The sequence below is a fragment of the Neolamprologus multifasciatus genome, chromosome 1 (genome assembly GCF_963576455.1).
Source record: "Neolamprologus multifasciatus chromosome 1, fNeoMul1.2, whole genome shotgun sequence".
Lineage (NCBI taxonomy): Eukaryota > Metazoa > Chordata > Actinopteri > Cichliformes > Cichlidae > Neolamprologus > Neolamprologus multifasciatus.
The window spans coordinates 9,497,480-9,504,131 of NC_140439.1; the positions used below are offsets into that span (position 1 = coordinate 9,497,480).

At 46.5% G+C, this 6,652-nt stretch overlaps 1 long non-coding RNA gene across 1 annotated transcript; it reads right to left on the minus strand.

The window, feature by feature from the left end:
- Positions 1–3,394: 3,394 nt before the first annotated feature.
- On the minus strand, positions 3,395–5,907 carry LOC146525302 (uncharacterized). The gene is made up of 2 exons (XR_014877091.1): positions 4,893–5,907; positions 3,395–4,498 (listed from the first exon to the last, which is right to left on the minus strand). It is a non-coding gene; the product is annotated as an uncharacterized LOC146525302 (long non-coding RNA).
- Positions 5,908–6,652: the final 745 nt, after the last annotated feature.

Sequence of the window (6,652 nt, forward strand, 5' to 3'; positions counted from 1 at the left end):
ACAGTCCAGCAATGCCATTTTCCTAAAAAAAAAAAAAAAAAAAGAAGGGCAGGACAAATGTTCCTAGTGTTTGACAACAGGGGAGTAATTTCTCTTTGGAGCGGGGACTAGACTTGTAGTCAAGACCGCCTAAACCAAGACGATACTAATAATAAGACTAGAGGGTATTGAGATCAAGACCAAGACAGATCGAGTGAAGACCAAGACAAAGTCGAGACAAGACTAAGACAAAAAAGCCTTTCAACTGCAGCCAGATGCTGCTTCGTTTATGGGTGTCAGGCATATTTATGTGTTTTTGTGATGCACTCGCACAGCCCTCCTCACCGCTGTCTACTGTCTCCCTCACTGAGAGGACCGACGTACGCTCCACTTGACTGTCGCATCTCTCACCCTCTGTTTTTCACATAATGATATTATCCTATATCCTCGCATGTGATTAGCCACAATATGGAGGGATTGGAGCATAGCTGAGCCACTGTGTGAGAGCTGAGCAGCAAAAGGAAATTAAGGGAGGAGCCGGCTCTCGCTCAATGGGAGTCGACTCTTCTGATTCACTACAAAGCACGGCTCTTAGAGCTGATGCTTTTGCGCATGAAAACATTACATTGTGTGTCGTGGATACTGTTGACTCCAAATCTCCCGACCACCATGTCGATCTGAGACAGCAAGACCACGTAAAAGTGGTCTTGAGACATCCAACTCTAGCGCAGACCATGCCAGCTTAGTACCAGGAGGACAAGGGGGACGCCTCCCATCACAGCCCAGTTACACTCCACACTTGAGTCTGTCGCTTGCTGCCACAACGTCTTTCCTGGTGGCATCGCCCTGCAAACAGATAAATACTGGCCAGAACCATCATCCGGGAAGCTGGCCTGGCTAATTGCTATGGAGACCCTCCAACATAGCTGCACCTGGTGGAGACACTACTCACAAATGCACCTCTGCCCTGCTGTCATTGTCTCTTGCCATCACCGTTCCTACTGTCCAAACTGGGTCGCAGACCGAGTTGTTTAGCATATAATGTGTTTTTATGGCAAATAATCTTAACACAAAGAGTTGGCAATGCCACTTTATCGATAAGGCCAAAAAGAAAAGAAGAGGTTGAAAACAACAAAGGAAACAACTACCAAACAAACAAAAAACTCCACACCACAAAGAGGCACTTTCAAAGGCTCACCGGCCCAACTACTCACTTAACACCACAGGAAGGACAAACACGCAACGAGACCATTCCAACACCTAGAAAGACAGAGTAGAGTCACAGGAACAAACCACCCACATCACACAGTTCTTCCCCAGCCTATATAATCTCAGAGAGGTGATTGCTGACTGGGTCAAGGTGCCAAACAAGGGTAATGAACAACAGGTGCGTCCTGGAGAGAGGGCAAAGTGAAAGGTCGTGTCCAAATTCATGGGCTGCATCCTCCTGAGGACCCGGCCTTTGCGGTTTACCTGGGCCGGGTCCTCAGAAGGTCAGGTAGGCCGGAAATAAACGGCTGGGGAAATTGGACGGTCTAGCCTTCTGATTAGCGTCACCGCTGTCTCGGTGGAGTTTAATAAACTCAGCCATCTGCTCCTTGCTATCTAAAACACAACAGGACACTGGCGTAAATTCTCGACCGTCTCATACTTCTGTTTAATCAGTTTTCTGTTTGACGTTTTGTCAACTGTGTAAAAACCAAGGAGGAACCCCATTAATAAAGTTTTATTTTATCTAATCTAATAACTTTAATCTCAGCCAAACCAATTTACTCACGAACAAACAAAACACTGAAGAAAGCCCAACAATAACATTTTTAGGTTGTCTAAGTGACTTATATATTACGTTTAACCCGAGTAGCGAAAGTCCGCGGTGATCTGAAAATGATGTGCTGGGAGTTGTGCCGTTCTCGGCGGCTTCAGTGACCCTCGAGCTCCCGGCTAGCTATCGAGCTGGTGGGTAGCAGACGTCTCCGAAAACGTCGAAGCACTTTTGCAAATATCGATATCTCGATATCTTGATAAACCGAGCAGATATTTGATGTTTACACAGGTACTTTCTCGCCTGAAAATATGTTAAAGGTTTATTTTGTGACCCAGAAAGATTAGTAAGAGTAATTTTAAAACTTAGTAGCGGCCGCCATTGTTGGAAACTGGAGTTTGGCTGGGCCGCGCTATGAATTCTGGGATATGGTAGGCCACGAAGGACACACCCGACCCATCCTTCAAATTCGGGGAAAAGGAGGACGCATTTGTCGGCTGCATTCGGAGGAGTCTACGAATTTGGACAGCCTTCGGCGCATCGCTGTGACGTAATCAGTCTACAAATGCGGCCTCAGGAGGATGCAGCCCATGAATTTGTACACAACCAAAGAGAGACACAGGGGTGGGAGGGGCAAGAGAGGAGGAGGCGGAGAGAGAATGACACCACACCCACACAAAAGTAATTTCAAGAGGAGGCCCTGCTAGGGCCATAACACCTTACCTGAGTAAATCTAGGCCAATTAAATTGATATGAGGTGATTTTAGGGACACACATTTTACTCCAAGCTATACTCATACAGCTGTTTACCGTAGCATGTATTTTTTTCATTCATGTAAATTAGAAAAATGGGATTCTGTAGTTTTCAGGATGTTGAATTCTCGTTGTTTAAACATAGACTCAAAGACCTAAGTTTAGATGCAAAGTCACTTTCCAAAATTCAGCAACAGTGCTACACGTAGCCAACAACTCCATATGTTCTCCTTTTATACCTGGATAGTACCTGCCTGCAGCATCAAAGGACTCAACGAGCGACGTTTGTCTCACCCTAGCAGCACCTGTCCCTCGCCTCCTCTTCAGTTCACCTCATCATAAACTCATCATTATATTCTGTGTCATGATTTATTTTTGTTTGTATTTGACAAGGCTTGTGGTCTTACCAAGTTTGTTTCACAAACTGCATCTTGGCCGTTTACGATCAGCCTTTTTTACCAACTAAGTGATTGAGTACACATGAGCCATGACACATTTATACAGCCGTATTACGCATTTCATTATGAAAGGCAGAAAACGTATTCCCACCAATCATTTATACTCAGAATTACACTACTTTTTGCAGATGACTTAGTTCTGTTAACTTCATTGGAGCGGAACCTTCACCACATGCTGGAACAGTTTGCAGCCCAGTGTGAAGCAGCCAGGTGAGAGTCCAGTATGAGAGTCCAGTATGAGTCCATGGTATCCTGCGGAAAAATGGTAGATTGGTCCCTCTGGTTTGGATAATTATCATCTCAAGCAAGAACTTTCAAGCATTTCAGTATCTTGTTGATGGTCCAGCCATCATAGGAAGGTCCAGCAACTGCTTTTAATTTAGCATTCAGTCTACTTTACAATCCTCTTGTGTACTCATGACCTGTGGATAGTGAACCAATAATAATAATGTGTATGTGTTAGTCCCCATAGGGAAATTACTCCTCTGCATTTAACCCATTCACCCAGTGAAGCAGTGGGCAGCCACCAATGCAGCGCCCGGGGAGCAGTGTGTAGGGATGGTACCTTGCTCAGGGGTACCTCAGGGTAGCTGTTCAGTGGAGTCGAACCCCCGACCTTCCGACCATGGGGCAACCACTCTACCTACTGAGCTATCCCTGCAAATGCAAATCCAAGACTGCAAATGCTGGCAGCAAAAAATTGTTTCCACTGTAGGGTGGCTGGGTTGAGCCTTAGAGATAGGGCAAGGGGCTGAGCCATCTGTAGGGAGCTTTTTTATTGCTACTTTTTTGTGTTGAAAAAAGCTAAAGTTGTTCAGGCATCTGATTTTTGAAGATTTATCCAATCATGTACAACTGGGAGGAGACCCCAGAATTTGCTGTGTCTGGTGTGATGGCACCTTGGGATCCACAGGAGGGAACATTTTGCTGATGAGAAGTGTATGTGTACCCTGCTCAACCCTTAGATGCATGAGTGACTGGACCCTACAATCCTCCACAAGTGGTTTAAAAACAACCCCCCACCACCACCACCACCACCTGCACGTGGTTTGTCACAACTCCATAAAGTTGTGACTGCTGTAATCACTACATAGAGGTACACTGTACAGTGATTTTCCACACAACCTCCTGACTTCACTATTTTCATTTCTTGAATATCAAATCTTTTTTCTTTTTCTTTTTTTGCCTGTCCCGTTTGGTTCTTTTGCCATCAGAATTATTGTCTAAAGGCGAAGAAAGATGCCCAACGGATTTACTTTACCAAATTGACCAGCCTTGCCGTAATGGTCTATTTGATTCACCTTTTATTGTTTATTTTATTTATTTTTTATTTTCACTTGCTAAATACGGGACTGAGATACATTGAGAAACAGGTCTGGTGGTGGAATGAGGAGGTACAAAAAGCAATAAAAGCTAAGAAGCTGGCCTATAAGACTTGGTGGCGATCGCGAGTGCATGAAGATCTCACCCAATACTGCTCGCTGAAATCGGCAGCAAAGAGGGCAGTGGCCTCCGCGAAAAGGCGACACTACCAAGATCTTTATGACTAGCTCCAAACCCCAGAGGGGGCCAATAACATCTTCCAACTTCCCAAAGCCCGCCACCGCGCGAAGCAGGACTTTGATACGAACCATGTTGTCCAAATCAAGGGAGCCAACGGGCAGGTTCTGCGAGACCCCCGAGACATCCTTCAGCACTGGTCAGATTACTTTGCTGGAATCAGCAATGAAGAATTTACACATCCGCCTATCCCACCCGTGGACCCAGTCACAGGGCCTGTCACACCAATCTCCACTGCCGAAGTCCAAAACGCGTTGAAGAAAATGAAAAACGGAAAAGCCACAGGACCGGATGACATCCCAGCCGAAATCTGGAAGATGATGGGCGACCACGGTACAGCATACCTTGCGGCACTCTTCAACCATATCACAGTCGAAGACAAAACCCCCCGAGCTTGAACATCGAGCATCACAGTGCCCATCTGGAAGGGCAAGGGAGACGTCACAGAGTGCACCAACTATCGACCAATTCGTCTACTCTGTCATGCAATGAAGATCTTCGAACGTGTCCTGGAAAATCGGATCCGTCAACTGGTCACAATCACCCCGAATCAATGCGGCTTTGTTAAGGGCTGTGGAACTATCGATGCCATACACGCGGCCCGTTTGCTGATGGAAAAGCACCGGGAAAAGAACAAGATGGTGCACATGGTCTTCCTGGATCTGGAAAAGGCATTCGATAGGGTCCCCACAAGCTGATTTGGCGATCATTACGAACTCATGGTGTCCCGGAAGCTTATGTGAAATGGACTCAGCTGCTCTACCGTAATGTCACAAGCGAGGTCCGATGTTCAGCGGGAACATCACCAGACTTCCCGATTACCGTTGGCGTCCACCAGGGCTCGGCCCTCTGTTCACTCTCTGTATGGACACCGCGACGGCTGATCTGCAATCACCACATCCATGGAGTCACCACAATCACCACATCCATGGCACATATCATCTGTATGCAGATGATATGTGCCTATCAAAAACAGAAAACTGCCTAGCCCTGCAAACTCAAACACAAGCATGGAAAGACCGGCTCTCCGAAAACGGCATGCGCCTGAACATCAAGAAAACTGAGTACCTTGAATGCGGTCCCCAGACCAACAGTACCATCACTATCGACGGTGAGCCGCTGACTAAAGTTGCCCAATTCAAGTACCTCGGGTCCCTTGTCACCACGGACTGCGAAACTCTACCAGACGCCAGACTCCGTGTCAAAACAGCATGGAGGAAGTGGCATCAGGTAAGTGGAGTCTTATGTGACAAGAGAATGCCAATCTATCTTAAGGCGAAAGTCTATAAGTCGATTGTGCGCCCAGTGGCACTCTACGGGTCAGAGTGCTGGCCAGCGACGACCAAACACGAACAAGCTCTCACCACACCATGGAGGTAAAGATGCTGAGGTGGCCTCTGGGTCTCACACGACTTGACCAAGCGAGGAACGAAGATGTCAGGAAACAATGGGGAGCGACACCACAGACAAGATGCGAGAGGCAAGGCTCCAATGGTACGGCCATGTTGTCCGTAGCGATAAAAATTCCATCGCAACGACAGCCCAGAAATTAGATCTGGATGGAAACAAACCACAAAGGAGACCAAAAAAGCGCTGGATGGACCAAATCAAGGATGATATGAAGGCTGTGAATGTTACACCAGAAGACGCCCTTGATAGGAAGAAGTGGAGGAAGGCATGCAAGATAGCGGACCCTGTGTCGCGGGATATAAACCGCTAGGAAGAAGAAGAAGAAGATACGGGACAGACTTGAATGAGGAAAAGAAAAGGGAGAAAGAAAGAGGGGGAAAAAACAGCGGAGAAGAGGGATGGGGATAAAGGGCAAAAAACAAAAACCAACTAAATAAGCAGACAAAAAAAATACATATATCAATCACCTGGATCACCTGTTGAGAAAGAAAAAAGAAAACAAGCAGAAGAAAACGAGAGCAATACAATAAACAACATCACAATGATATATGGAAATATAACAGTAAATACTAAATATTAAACATTATTGTGCAGCACGTAATATCGACAGCGCACAGTGTACTTTGAGGTAGGAGCCAAAGAGGGTGTAGTTTGTGTGCAGCTGCGCCACTATCCCAGGAAGAGCTGAGGAGAGTCCCAGATGAGGGGTCACTCAGCAGCCGCGGAGCAG